This window comes from Homarus americanus, unplaced genomic scaffold (assembly GCF_018991925.1).
Source record: "Homarus americanus isolate GMGI-L3 unplaced genomic scaffold, GMGI_Hamer_2.0 scaffold27975, whole genome shotgun sequence".
Lineage (NCBI taxonomy): Eukaryota > Metazoa > Arthropoda > Malacostraca > Decapoda > Nephropidae > Homarus > Homarus americanus.
This window is the reverse complement of record NW_024747686.1, coordinates 1-15,000: the sequence shown is the minus strand read 5'-3', so window position 1 is coordinate 15,000 and position 15,000 is coordinate 1. Positions and strand designations below refer to the sequence as shown.

General features: G+C 48.4%; 3 non-coding genes across 3 annotated transcripts in view; all 3 read right to left on the bottom strand.

Moving 5' to 3' along the window:
* Positions 1-984, bottom strand: part of LOC121879832 — a 4,255-nt gene extending 3,271 nt beyond the window's left edge. Inside the window, exon 1 of the ribosomal RNA XR_006091437.1 lies at positions 1-984. This exon is cut by the window's left edge and continues 3,271 nt beyond it. This is a non-coding gene — a ribosomal RNA (large subunit ribosomal RNA).
* A 1,103-nt stretch (positions 985-2,087) lies between these two features.
* Positions 2,088-2,251, bottom strand: LOC121879829. The gene has a single exon (XR_006091435.1). It is a non-coding gene; the product is annotated as a 5.8S ribosomal RNA (ribosomal RNA).
* Positions 2,252-2,647: 396 nt separating this feature from the next.
* Positions 2,648-4,500, bottom strand: LOC121879830. The gene has a single exon (XR_006091436.1). It is a non-coding gene; the product is annotated as a small subunit ribosomal RNA (ribosomal RNA).
* Positions 4,501-15,000: the final 10,500 nt, after the last annotated feature.

The following is a 15,000-nucleotide window of genomic DNA, read 5'->3' as shown; positions in this document are numbered from 1 at the left end:
CTAACGCCCAGAGACGGGGAGATCTCACCCGCTTTGTCGCGGGCGTGGGCGAGGCTGCAGGCAGCCGGTCAGGAGTCGCCCAAGACGACTGGAGAGCCTGTTACAGCGCCCCGGCGCCCGGCCACTTATATTTCGCCTTTGGGGTTTAGGTGAGCCCATTGACTTGCACACATGTTAGACTCCTTGGTCTGCAGCCAAGACGGGTCGGTGATCACCGACCTTGCACAATCGGGCGAGAGAACCGCTGCCGAAGCGGCGGCAAGCTCTTCTCGACGACCGTCGAGGGCAGCCAGACACCGTGGTTCTGCCGCCAGCTGGTCTCCCCAGACGAAGCTGGAGAGAGTCGGGCGCGCAGGTACCAGTCCCATCGCCTTCTGACGTCCTCGCAACGGTCGCGGCAGACCTACTACGAAAGTAATACGCCGACGCCGCGTGAGTGGGGGCGCCACCAAACATTTTGGGTCGCCTACTATAACACTTACTCCAGCCATTGTTTGACGAAAGGAATCCCCTCAGTTCGACCTTCGAGTTTCCACCCGTTTGGCTCTTAACGGTTTCACGTACTCTTGAACTCTCTCTTCAAAGTTCTTTCAACTTTCCCTCACGGTACTTGTTCGCTATCGGTCTCGTGGTCATATTTAGCCTTAGATGGAGTTTACCACCTGCTTTGGGCTGCACTTTCAAGCAACCCGACTCTACAGAGAGGCCCTTTCCGACCGTCCCATCTGTACCCTCACGGGCGCCGCCATACGGGCCTGTCACCCTCCATGGGCAGTGGCCGCTTTCAAGCTTGACTTAGACGGTATGGGACGGCGTGCTGGACCCTCTGAAACGCAACACCTCTCGTGCCCGAAGACATCGAGGTTATGCGCTGGGCTTTTCCCGGTTCAGTCGCCCTTACTAAGGGAATCCCTGTTGGTTTCTTTTCCTCCGCTTATTAATATGCTTAAATTTGGCGGGTAGCTCTCTCCTACTACGAGGTCGATCGTGGTCTCATCATCCTTAGGGGGAACAAGTTCCCCAACCACGAAGCGGAAGACGCTCTGCCACCGACTTTCTTCACCACCGACATTACCAGGCAGGAAGGTTTGAGGGGCTTGTCGCGGGGGTACCAGCGGCCATGGCGCCGGCACTCCCACCCCTGACTCCGTTCCTTCTCATTGAGTGGTAAATAGCCAATAGGAAAAGTGTTCCAGCAGAACATCTCTCGCAGAGTCATATACACACACAGTTTTAATGCATATACGCTCGTGTTCCGCCCTTACTCGGCCGCACCTTTGCCGCTTAAACTTTGACCTCTTTCCCCGTTCCCGCATGCCACAGCAGTGGCACTTGTTTATCCGGAGAAAGAGAGCGAGAGTCGCAGTATTAATTGGCGTGAGCGGCCTTTCCGGCTGCAGAACTAGTGCTCTATCCCGGCGAGCGCCGTTATGAGGCGCAACACCGTCTTTAACGCGTTTAGAGAGAACTCCCCCTGCCTCCCTCCCAGTCATGAGATAGACGTGGACTCGTGGCGAACTCTCAAAGAGAACGCCCACACCGCGTCTGACCGTGGGAGAGGGTGGAGGAGCGCGTGAGGAAGAGCACGGCGTCACCCAAGCATTCTCATCTCTCTGCCTGCACCACTACATGGTAGACTGCGGGCCCAGGCGCACTCATCAATTTAGGTTCCACTGCAATGCATGCCAAGCACTCTTTTCGAGGTGATAGACGAAATTCCGGCGGGGCTTACTTAAAAGATATCCGACCCGGTTTCGTTTCCTCTTCGTGGGATGGAGTGCCTCTTAGAACATGTGCAGCATCAGCCATGAGCGGCCGACGGCCATTCGTGTCTCTGTGGACAGCAGGCAAAAGAGCGCCGCCTCCAGTTATTTGCGAGGGCGACAACTGTCGCTTTGTTGTGGTTGAATGTGGGTGCGCCAAGTCCATGGACTTGCTAGTGATAGGCTTGCTTGTTTTTAAGGGCACGCCTCGCGCAAGGCGCGGGCGATTAAACCCTCAAGGCGGAAGCTCGGTTCGGGTTACCCTCGTGTCGGGGAGACAGTCAGCAGGCACCGAACTCGCAGCAACCGATGGATGTATATTTCCGACCCTCGTAGAGGAGTGGCGGCGACAAGCTCATATGGCTGCCGCCGCCGCAATATGCGTTCAACTTGTCGATGTATCTGGTATTCTTGCGATTCACATACCGACACGCAGTTTGCTGCGGTCTTCATCGACCCACGAGCCGAGTGATCCCCCGTTAAGAGTTGTGTATTTGCCATTTGGTCTTTTTGCGACTAACCATCACAGGTCGAGTCTCAATGAAAGGGTTTGACAGACATAGCCCAAGTTTGTGGTTTGGGTTTGGCCGGACGGCTTGTTGTTGTTTTTTGACACTTGAATTTCACTCTTTTTGGGTCAAGAGGCTTATTCGCCGGTAGTAAGGAACGGACGGGCAGCCGTCCAAAGCCCCGTCCGTCCTCCTCCTCCGGTCTTCGCGCTCTCGCCCGAGTGTGGTCCACCTACAGCGTGGTGGTACCTATTTTTGGTGCGGGGGCCGGGATTGTCCTCTTTCGCTGCTGGAGTTGCCAGAGCAGAGCCCGAGACCGCCCAAATCAGGAGAGTAGTAGTAGTTTTAAGAGCGCCCCGTTCTCTTTCTCTCTGTTAATGATCCTTCCGCAGGTTCACCTACGGAAACCTTGTTACGACTTTTACTTCCTCTAAATGATCAAGTTTGGACATCTTTCCGTCAGCTCGAGGCGACGACCCCAGAAAACCCTCGCGGGCAACGGGGCCGACAATCCAAGAGCGCCAGTCCGAAGGCCTCACTAAATCATTCAATCGGTAGTAGCGACGGGCGGTGTGTACAAAGGGCAGGGACGTAGTCAGCGCAAGCTGATGACTTGCACTTACTGGGAATTCCTCGTTCATGGGAAACAATTGCAAGCCCCAATCCCTATCAAGAAAGGCTTTGAACGGGTTACCCGCTCCTCTCGGAGGGGGAAAACTCGTTGATCCCTTCAGTGTAGCGCGCGTGCGGCCCAGAACATCTAAGGGCATCACAGACCTGTTATTGCTCAATCTCGTGCGGCTAGAATTGCCGCTTATCCCTCTAAGAAGAAGTTGCGAACTGGACACCATTTTCTGGAGATCCGTCGACTACTTAGTAGGCCAGAGTCTCGTTCGTTATCGGAATTAACCAGACAAATCGCTCCACCAACTAAGAACGGCCATGCACCACCACCCACCGAATCGAGAAAGAGCTCTCAATCTGTCAATCCTTCCGGTGTCTGGGCCTGGTGAGGTTTCCCGTGTTGAGTCAAATTAAGCCGCAGGCTCCACTCCTGGTGGTGCCCTTCCGTCAATTCCTTTAAGTTTCAGCTTTGCAACCATACTTCCCCCGGAACCCAAAGACTTTGGTTTCCCGGAAGCTGCCCGCCGGGTCATGGGAATAACGCCGGCGGATCGCTAGTTGGCATCGTTTATGGTTAGAACTAGGGCGTATCTGATCGCCTTCGAACCTCTAACTTTCGTTCTTGATTAATGAAACATCCTGGCAATGTTGCGAGAAGTTTCGCGACGTCCAAGAATTTCACCCTAGCGTCGCAATACGAATGCCCTGCCTGTTCCGGGATTAGTCATTACTCTCTGGTTCCGAAACCAACAAAATAGAACCGAGGTCCTATTCCATTATTCCATGCATCACCATTCGGCCATTCAAATAGCCTGCTCTGAGCACCTAATTTTTTCAAAGTAAACTCTCTGGCCACTCGACACTCGACAAAGAGCATCTCGCGAAAGCCGGGCGGGCGGTTGTTCGAGCGTGACAGTAAACACCGGCGGTGCACCGCCAGTCCGGAACTGAGATCCAACTACGAGCTTTTTAACCGCAACAACTTTAATATACGCTATTGGAGCTGGAATTACCGCGGCTGCTGGCACCAGACTTGCCCTCCAATGGATACTCGTTAAAGGATTTAAAGTGTACTCATTCCGATTGCGAGGCCTCGGATGAGACTCACATCGTTATTTTTCGTCACTACCTCCCCGTGCCGGGAGTGGGTAATTTGCGTGCCTGCTGCCTTCCTTAGATGTGGTAGCCGTTTCTCAGGCTCCCTCTCCGGAATCGAACCCTGATTCCCCGTTACCCGTTATAGCCATTGTAGGCGCATAACCTACAATCGAAAGCTGATAAGGCAGACACTTGAAAGAAGCGGCGCCGGTGCGGAGACCGTGCGCTCAGCCCGAAGTTATTCAGATTCACCACAGGTGGGTTACGGACCGGGGCCCGACCAGTTTTGAACTAATAAAAGCGCTCTTCCCTTGCGGTCAGAGACCAATTGCATGTATTAGCTCCAGAATTGCCACAGTTATCCAAGTAAGTGGGTTTACAGATCCAATGAAACATAGCTGATTTAATGAGCCATTCGCGGTTTCGCCTTAAATCGGCTTGTACTTACACATGCATGGCTTAATCTTTGAGACAAGCATATGACTACTGGCAGGATCAACCAGGTAGCTGCTGCTGTTGGCGGCGCCTATCACGGCGGCCAAAATAGTGAGATTGAGAGAGAGGCAGAAGACATTGGGCGAGGGACCGCACGTTGGCCTTAGAGAAATAGCAAACCAGATGATCAGATCTAACTGCACCTTCTCTTGCTATCCTCGGCGCCGGCAGCGCCACCGTGTGTGCCAATCTCCTCCCTTATCCGCTCCTCTTTGCCCCAGCTCCAGCGAGGCAGCCGACATTGGGCGAGGGACCGCACGTTGGCGAATCTCCTCCCTTATCCGCTCCTCTTCTCTTTGCCCCAGCGAGGCAGAAGACATTGGGCGAGGGACCGCACGTTGGCCTTAGAGAAATAGCAAACCAGATGATCAGATCAAACTGCACCTTCTCTCGCTATCCTCGGCGCCGGCAGCGCCACCGTGTGTGCCAATCTCCTCCCTTATCCTCTCCTCTTCTCTTTGCCCCAGCGAGGCAGCCGACATTGGGCGAGGGACCGCACGTTGGCCTTAGAGAAATAGCAAACCAGATGATCAGATCAAACTGCACCTTCTCTTGCTATCCTCGGCGCCGGCAGCGCCACCGTGTGTGCCAATCTCCTCCCTTATCCGCTCCTCTCCTCTTTACCCAGCTCCAGCGAGGCAGCCGACATTGGGCGAGGGACCGCACGTTGGCCAATCTCCTCCCTTATCCGCTCCTCTTCTCTTCTCTTTGCCCCAGCGAGGCATAAGACATTGGCCCATCTCCTCCTCTCTCTCTTTCTCTTACTGTTTGTGGGGACGTGGGCTCATGAGCGCCATCGTCGCCCAATATTGGTTAGGTTGTGTATTTCACGGGTGGGAACCGCCATCATCGTTGTTAGGTGATGGGGTAACCCAACGTGTGCTTTGACGAGTTTTGGCTGCTAAACTCTCTTTTTAGTATACTCGGCTCCCAGACTGCGCCCTGGTCGTGTTGAACCATGAGCGTTGTCTATGCACATTTAGGGTAGCCGTTTGCGCGTGGAATAGTGCAATGAATCTCGGTCAAGAGACGGTTGGGCGCTGCATTGAAGGCCGGCACAGACGCGAAGACGGGGTGATCAGCCAACGCAAGTCCGCTAAGTTGGGCAGACAGCAAGGCGAAGGGGAGCCCCGTTCCGGACTGAAAGGCCGCAGCATATGCTGTGACGGAAACTAGTAGGGTGGCGACGTGTGCGCCGAGAGAGAGAGAGAGAGAGACGGAGTAAATAATGTCCAAACGGAAGAGAGACCTGGCAAGTGTAATTGATAGAGCGCGAGCCTACTCGCCATAAGCCCGCTCCACTGCCATTCCTCTGATCCAATGAGACTAAAATCTCTCTCTCTCTCCTTCTGCTCCAGCCATTGCAGGGCAGGGAAGCGACGGCAATTTTGGTTGTTGTTTTTGAATGCCGCGCTTTGCTTCGCAGAGGCGCCGAAGCGCTCCGCTGGGGGGCGGAAGATATTTCACACCGAATATGTGTGTGAAGGCACCCTCTCCCCTTAATATAGTGAAATAGTGCAATCCAGCATACAAGGTCGGACGATAGGACATTCACCGTACCGCACCTCGAGAGTGGATGTTGGGTAAGGTTAAAACCGGACTGTTCGCAGACAGCCGAATAACCCGGTTCCGGACTAATTGGTGGATGCAACATCATGATGATGCTGCTGCTGTCGCGGAAACCGCAGTGGCGACGTGAGAGAGTAATAATGTTCAATAGGGAGAGCGACCTGGCTAGTGTAATTGATAGATCGCGAGCCTACTCGCCATTAGCCCGCTCCACTGCCATTCCTCTGACCCAATGAGACTATTCTCTCTCTCGCTCTCCTTCTGCTCCAGCCATTGCAGGGCAGGGAGAGGAAATCGACGGCAATTTTGGTTGTTGTTTTTGAATGCCGCGTTTTGCTTCGCAGAGGCGCCGAAGCGCTCCGCTGGGGGGCGGAAGATATTTCACATCGAATATGTGTGTGAAGGCACCCTCTCCCCTTAATATAGTGAAATAGTGCAATCCAGCATACAAGAGCGGACGATAGGACAGTCACCGTACCGCACCTCGAGAGTGGAAGTTGTTTGATCGTTTGTTAGGCAAGGTTAAAACCTGACTGTTCGCGAACAGCCGAATAACCCGGTTCCGGACTTACAATAGACGCAACATCATGATGCTGCTGCTGTCGCGGAAACCGTGGTGGCGACGTGCGCGCCGAGAGAGTAATAATGTTCAATTGGGAGACAGACCTGGCTAGTGAAATTCATAGGATCGCGCTCCACTGCCATTCCTCTGACCCCATGAGACTATTTTTCTCTTCTTCTTCTGCTGCTGCTGCTCCAGCCATTGCAGGGCAGGGAAGGGAAAGCGACGGCAACTTTGGTTGTTGTTTTTGAATGCTTTGCAGAGGCGGCGCTCCGCTGGGGCGGAAGATATTCCACACCGAATAGGTGTGTGAAGGCACCTCTCCCTTAATATAGTGAAATAGTGCAATCCAGCATACAAGAGCGGACGATAGGACAGTCACCATCGCACCTCGAGAGAAGTTGTTTGATCGTTTGTTAGGCAAGGTTAAAACCCGACTGTTCGCGAACAATAACCCGGTTCCGGACTTACAATAGACGCAACATCATGATGCTGCTGCTGTCGCGAAACCGTGGTGGCGACGTGTGCGCCGAGAGAGTAATAATGTTCAATTGGGAGACAGACCCAGTGAAATTCATAGATCGCGCCCACTGCCATTCCTCTGACCCCATGAGACTATTTTCTCTCTCTCTTCTTCTGCTGCTGCTCCAGCCATTGCAGGGCAGGGAAGGGAAAGCGACGGCAACTTTGGTTGTTGTTTTGAATGCCATGATTTCGAGAGGCGCCAGCGCCCGCTGGGGGCGGAAGATATTCCACACCGAATAGGTGTGAAGGCACCCTCCCTTAATATAGTGAAATAGTGCAATCCAGCATACAAGAGCGGACGATAGGACAGTCACCGCATCGCACCTCGAGAGTGGAAGTTGTTTGATCGTTTGTTGTTAAAACCCGACTGTTCGCGAACAGCCGAATAACCCGGTTCCGGACTTCAATAGACGCAACATCATGATGCTGCTGCTGTCGCGGAAACCGTGGTGGCGATGCGCCGAGAGAGTAATAATGTTCAATTGGGGAGACAGACCTGGCTAGTGAAATTCATAGATCGCGCCCACTGCCATTCCTCTGACCCCATGAGACTATCTCTTCTTCTGCTGCTGCTCCAGCCATTGCAGGGCAGGGAAGGGAAAGCGACGGCAATTTTGGTTGTTGTTTTTGAATGTCGCGCTTTGCTTCGCAGAGGCGCCGAAGCGCTCCGCTGGGGGGCGGAAGATATTTCACACCGAATATGTGTGCGAAGGCACCCTCTCCCCTTAATATAGTGAAATAGTGCAATCGAACATATAAGGGCGGACGTTTTCATCACCGTCTCCCACTCGGTGTGTGTGCAGATTCTCGGATCATTTTGTAAAGTATGTTCGACCCCCGATTGACTTTGACGGTCTCCCATTCGGGTGTGCAAGTTTCTGTAGTATGCTATTAAATCGACCCCCGATTGACTTTGACTGTCTCCCATTCGGGTGTGCAAGTTTCTGTAGTATGCTATCAAATCGACCCCCGATTGACTTTGACGGTCTCCCATTCGGGTGTGCAAGTTTCTGTAGTATGCTATTAAATCGACCCCCGATTGACTTTGACGGTCTCCCATTCGGGTGTGCAAGTTTCTGTAGTATGCTATTAAATCGACCCCCGATTGACTTTCACTGTCTCCCATTCGGGTGTGCAAGTTTCTGTAGTATGCTATTAAATCGACCCCCGATTGACTTCACTGACTGTCTCCCATTCGGGTGTGCAAGTTTCTGTAGTATGCTATCAAATCGACCCCCGATTGACTTTGACGGTCTCCCATTCGGGTGTGCAAGTTTCTGTAGTATGCTATCAAATCGACCCCCGATTGACTTTGACGGTCTCCCATTCGGGTGTGCAAGTTTCTGTAGTATGCTATTAAATCGACCCCCGATTGACTTTGACTGTCTCCCATTCGGGTGTGCAAGTTCTCTGTAGTATGCTATCAAATCGACCCCCGATTGACTTTGACGGTCTCCCATTCGGGTGTGCAAGTTCTCTGTAGTATGCTATCAAATCGACCCCCGATTCACTTTTACGGTCTCCCATGCGGGTGTGGAACTTCTCTGGTATGTTGTATAATATGACCGAGGTGCCCCTACCCCTTACTATAGTGAAATAGTGCCATCCAGTGTACAAGGGCGGACGCTTTCATCACCGTCTCCCACTCGGTGTGTGCACATTCTCGGATCATTTTGTATAGTATGCTATTAAATCGACCCTCGATTGACTCTGACGGTCTCCCATTCGGGTGTGCAAGTTTCTGTAGTATGCTATTAAATCGACCCCCGATTGACTTTGACTGGCTCCCATTCGGTTGTGCAAGTTTCTGTAGTATGCTATCAACCGACTCGACTTGACTCTGTCTTCCCATTCGGTAAAAAGTTTTCGTAGTATGCTATCAACCGACCCCTCGATTGATTCTTTGACGGTTCTCTATTCGGTGTGTGCTTGTAGTATGTTATTAACCGACCCCGATTGACTTTTTGACGGTCTCCCCATTCGGGTGTGCAAGTTTCTGTAGTATAAGATAAATCGACCCCGATTGGATTTGACTAACTTCTATCTGGTGTGTAAAAGTTTCAGCAAGAATAAATCGACCCCATTGACTTTGACGGCTCCCCATTCGGTGTGCAAGTTTGTAGTATGCTATTAAATCGACCCCCGATTGATTCTGACGGTCTTCCTCATCTGCGTGTTTCTGTAGTATGCTATCAAATCGACCCCCGATTGACTTTGAAGGTCTCCCATTCGGGTGTGCAAGTTTCTGTAGTATGCTATTAAATCGACCCCCGATTGACTTTGAAGGTCTCCCATTCGGGTGTGCAAGTTTCTGTAGTATGCTATTAAATCGATCCCCGATTGACTTTGTCTGTCTCCCATTCGGGTGTGCAAGTTTCTGTAGTATGCTATTAAATCGACCCCCGATTGACTTTGACTGTCTCCCATTCGGGTGTGCAAGTTTCTGTAGTATGCTATTAAATCGACCTCCGATTGACTCTGAATGTCTCCCATTCGTGTGTGCAAGTTTCTGTAGTATGCTATCAAATCGACCCCCGATTGACTTTGACGGTCTCCCATTTGGGTGTGCAAGTTTCTGTAGTATGCTATCAAATCTCCGATTGACTTTTCACTGTCTCCTATCTGCAAAAGTTTCTGTAGTTATCAAATCGACCCCCGATTGATTCTTGACGGTTCCATTCGGGTGTGCAAGTTTCTGTATGTTATTAAATCGACCCCCGATTGACTTTGACGGTCTCTATTCGTGTGCAAGTTTCTTGGTATGCTATCAACGATCCCATTGACTTTTGGACGGTCTCCATTGGGTGCAAGTTTCTGTAGTATGCTATCAAATCGACCCCCGATTGACTTTGACGGTCTCCCATTCGGGTGTGCAAGTTTCTGTAGTATGCTATTAAATCGACCCCCGATTGACTTTGACGGTCTCCCATTCGGGTGTGCAAGTTTCTGTGGTATGCTATCAAATCGATCCCCGATTGACTTTGACGGTCTCCCATTCGGGTGTGCAAGTTTCTGTAGTATGCTATCAAATCGACCCCGGATTGACTTTGACGGTCTCCCATTCGGGTGTGCAAGTTTCTGTAGTATGCTATCAAATCGACCCCGATTGACTCTGATGGTCTCCCATGCGGGTGTGCAAGTTTCTGTAGTATGCTATTAAATCGACCTCGATTGACTTTGGACGGTCTCCCATTCGGTGTGCAAGTTTCTGTAGTATGTTATCAAATCGACCCCGATTGACTTTTGACGGTCTCCCCATCTGCGTGCAAGTTTCGTAGTATGCTATCAAATCGACCCCCCGATTGATTCTTTGACGGCTCCCATTCGGTGTGCAAGTTTGCAGTATAAGTTATTAAATCGGCCCTCCATTGACTCTGACGGTCTTCCATTCGGGTGTGCAAGTTCTCTTGGTGCATTTGAAGTATGAGTTGAGTTTAATGAAGTTGATTTCGTCATAGGCACGGTGCTGTGCTGTGCTGTGCCATCGACAACACCAATAAGGAAGGGGCATCTATTTTTACTTAGGCTAGTATACCTAAGTTAAAGCAAACTCCCCTTGCCAATACAAGAAGGAAGAGGATTTCTTATAGTCTAATAAACAATTCATCATGACCAAATACAGTATCTAACACAGGGGGTCCGGGGGCGCAGCCCCCGGTTAGCAACTAACCATATGATTGCATTATCTCTGAGAATAGTTAGCAATTATCCATTTGATTGCATTATCCCAGGTTAAGGGGGGTTGTGTGTGGTTCCATATCACCAGATTTATTAAAAAACTCTACGTCAGGCTAAACAGTTTAGGCTAGATAGTACGATACGATACGAAGTCATTAGTTAAGAGGTGAAAGAAGATTATTAGGAATTGAAGAAAAGGTGGTGAAACTGAAATACAGTAGGAGTAGAAAGAATCTGGGCTCAACCAGATCGCTTCATCTTTCTTATTGGTGTTTTGTCTTTGTTCTGCTCCCTTGGGTCGTCAGACCTTTGTATTAATATTGGTTTATTTATATAATGCTGCTTATTATTATTATTTTTGTTATTGTTGGAGTTAGTGAGCCTGCCCAGGTCCTTGTGTAACTGGGAGGGTAGTCACATTTTTTTTTGGTGTTAGTTAAGTGTTAGTTGTGTTAGTCTAAAGGTACACTGTATGCCAGGTTCTTAGTGGAGCTGGTTGGTCACTCTCATCTTTATTCCTCTAGTAATGTTTTATGTAGTATGCTATTAAATCGACCCCCGATTGACTTTGACGGTCTCCCATTCGGGTGTGCAAGTTTCTGTAGTATGCTATTAAATCGACCCCCGATTGACTTTGACGGTCTCCCATTCGGGTGTGCAAGTTTCTGTAGTATGCTATTAAATCGACCCCCGATTGACTTTGACGGTCTCCTATTCGGGTGTGCAAGTTTCTGTGGTATGCTATCAAATCGACTTCTGGATTGACTTTGACGGTCTCCCATTCGGTGTGCAAGTTTCGCAGGCGCGAGACAACTCCACCCTCGATTGGATTCTTTTTGACGGTCTTCCCATTCGGGTGTGTGTAAGTTTCGTAGTATGTTAAATCGACCCCTGATTGACTTTGACGGTTCTCTCATTCAGTGCAAGTTCTCTTAAGTGTCAGAAGTATGAGTTGAGTTTAATGAAGTTGATTTCGGCATAGGCACGGTGCTGTGCTGTGCTGTGCCATCGACAACACCAATAAGGAAGGGGCATCTATTTTTACTTAGGCTAGCATACCTAAGTTAAAGCAAACTCCCCTTGCCAATACAAGAAGGAAGAGGATTTCTTATAGTCTAATAAACAATTCATCATGACCAAATACAGTATCTAACACAGGGGGTCCGGGGGCGCAGCCCCCGGTTAGCAACTAACCACTTGATTGCATTATCTCTGAGAATAGTTAGCAATTATCCATTTGATTGCATTATCCCAGGTTAAGGGGGGTTGTGTGTGGTTCCATATCACCAGATTTATTAAAAAACTCTACGTCAGGCTAAACAGTTTAGGCTAGATAGTACGATACGATACGAAGTCATTAGTTAAGAGGTGAACGAAGATTATTAGGAATTGAAGAAAAAGGTGGTGAAACTGAAATACAGTAGGAGTAGAAAGAATCTGGGCTCAACCAGATCGCTTCATCTTTCTTATTGGTGTTTTGTCTTTGTTCTGCTCCCTTGGGTCGTCAGACCTTTGTATTAATATTGGTTTATTTATATAATGCTGCTTATTATTATTATTTTTGTTATTGTTGGAGTTAGTGAGCCCGCCCAGGTCCTTGTGTAACTGGGAGGGTAGTCACATTTTTTTTTTTTGTGTTAGTTAAGTGTTAGTTGTGTTAGTCTAAAGGTACACTGTATGCCAGGTTCTTAGTGGAGCTGGTTGGTCACTCTCATCTTGTATTCCTCTAGAATTGTTTTTCTTATGTAGTATGTTATTAAATCACCTCGATTGACTTTGACGGTCTCCCATTCGTGCAAGTTTCTGTAGTATGCTGGTTGCACCCATCCTGATTGATTTTGACGGTCTCCCATCTGGGCAAGTTTTCTGTAGCAGTTATTAAACGACCCCATTGACTTTTTTTTTTTTGGATTATTCCCATTCAAAAAGTTTCTGTAGTATGTTATCAAAATTTGACCCCTGATTTATTCTTGACGGTCTCCCCATTCGGTGTGCAAGTTTTCTGTAGTATGCTAATAAATCAACTCGATTGACTTTTGACGGTCTCCCCATTCGTGCAAGTTTTGTAGTATAAGCATAAACGGACCCTCGATTGACTTGACGGTCTCCGTCTTGCAAAAAGTTTCAGCATTTTAGCAAGGAGTTGAGCGAATGGGAAGTGATTTCTTGGCCATAGGCACGGTGCTGTGCTGTGCTGTGCCATCGACAACACCAATAAGGAAGGGGCATCTATTTTTACTTAGGCTAGCATACCTAAGTTAAAGCAAACTCCCTTTGCCAATACAAGAAGGAAGAGGATTTATTATAGTCTAATAAACAATTCATCATGACCAAATACAGTATCTAACACAGGGGGTCCGGGGGCGCAGCCCCCGGTTAGCAACTAACCATTTGATTGCATTATCTCTGAGAATAGTTAGCAATTATCCATTTGATTGCATTATCCCAGGTTAAGGGGGGTTGTGTGTGGTTCCATATCACCAGATTTATTAAAAAACTCTACGTCAGGCTAAACAGTTTAGGCTAGATAGTACGATACGATACGAAGTCATTAGTTAAGAGGTGAAAGAAGATTAATAGGAATTGAAGAAAAAGGTGGTGAAACTGAAATACAGTAGGAGTAGAAAGAATCTGGGCTCAACCAGATCGCTTCATCTTTCTTATTGGTGTTTTGTCTTTGTTCTGCTCCCTTGGGTCGTCAGACCTTTGTATTAATATTGGTTTATTTATATAATGCTGCTTATTATTATTATTTTTGTTATTGTTGGAGTTAGTGAGCCCGCCCAGGTCCTTGTGTAACTGGGAGGGTAGTCACATTTTTTTTTGGTGTTAGTTAAGTGTTAGTTGTGTTAGTCTAAAGGTACACTGTATGCCAGGTTCTTAGTGGAGCTGGTTGGTCACTCTCATCTTTATTCCTCTAGTAATGTTTTATGTAGTATGCTATTAAATCGACCCCCGATTGACTTTGACGGTCTCCCATTCGGGTGTGCAAGTTTCTGTAGTATGCTATTAAATCGACCCCCGATTGACTTTGACGGTCTCCCATTCAAAAAGCTTCTTGTAGTATGCTAATATTAAATCGACCCTCGATTGATTCTTTAATGGCCCGTCTAAAAAGTTTCGTAGTATCAACCGAATTTCGATTGACTTTGACGGTCTCTATTCGGGTGTGTGTTTCTTGTAGTATGTTATCAACCGACCTCGATTGACTTTTGACGGTCTCCCCATTCGGGTGCGTTTCTGTAGTATGCTATTAAATCGACCCCGATTGACTTTGACGGTCTCCCATTCGGGTGTGCAAGTTCTCTTGGTGCATTTGAAGTATGAGTTGAGTTTAATGAAGTTGATTTCGTCATAGGCACGGTGCTGTGCTGTGCTGTGCCATCGACAACACCAATAAGGAAGGGGCATCTATTTTTACTTAGGCTAGCATACCTAAGTTAAAGCAAACTCCCCTTGCCAATACAAGAAGGAAGAGGATTTCTTATAGTCTAATAAACAATTCATCATGACCAAATACAGTATCTAACACAGGGGGTCCGGGGGCGCAGCCCCCGGTTAGCAACTAACCATTTGATTGCATTATCTCTGAGAATAGTTAGTAATTATCCATTTGATTGCATTATCCCAGGTTAAGGGGGGTTGTGTGTGGTTCCATATCACCAGATTTATTAAAAAACTCTACGTCAGGCTAAACAGTTTAGGCTAGATAGTACGATACGATACGAAGTCATTAGTTAAGAGGTGAAAGAAGATTATTAGGAATTAAAGAAAAGGTGGTGAAACTGAAATACAGTAGGAGTAGAAAGAATCTGGGCTCAACCAGATCGCTTCATCTTTCTTATTGGTGTTTTGTCTTTGTTCTGCTCCCTTGGGTCGTCAGACCTTTGTATTAATATTGGTTTATTTATATAATGCTGCTTATTATTATTATTTTTGTTATTGTTGGAGTTAGTGAGCCCGCCCAGGTCCTTGTGTAACTGGGAGGGTAGTCACATTTTTTTTTGGTGTTAGTTAAGTGTTAGTTGTGTTAGTCTAAAGGTACACTGTATGCCAGGTTCTTAGTGGAGCTGGTTGGTCACTCTCATCTTTATTCCTCTAGTAATGTTTTATGTAGAAATGTGTATATTGAGGCAGGAGGTGGTTCAATTACTTCTTCCTGTCTATATTATTTTTC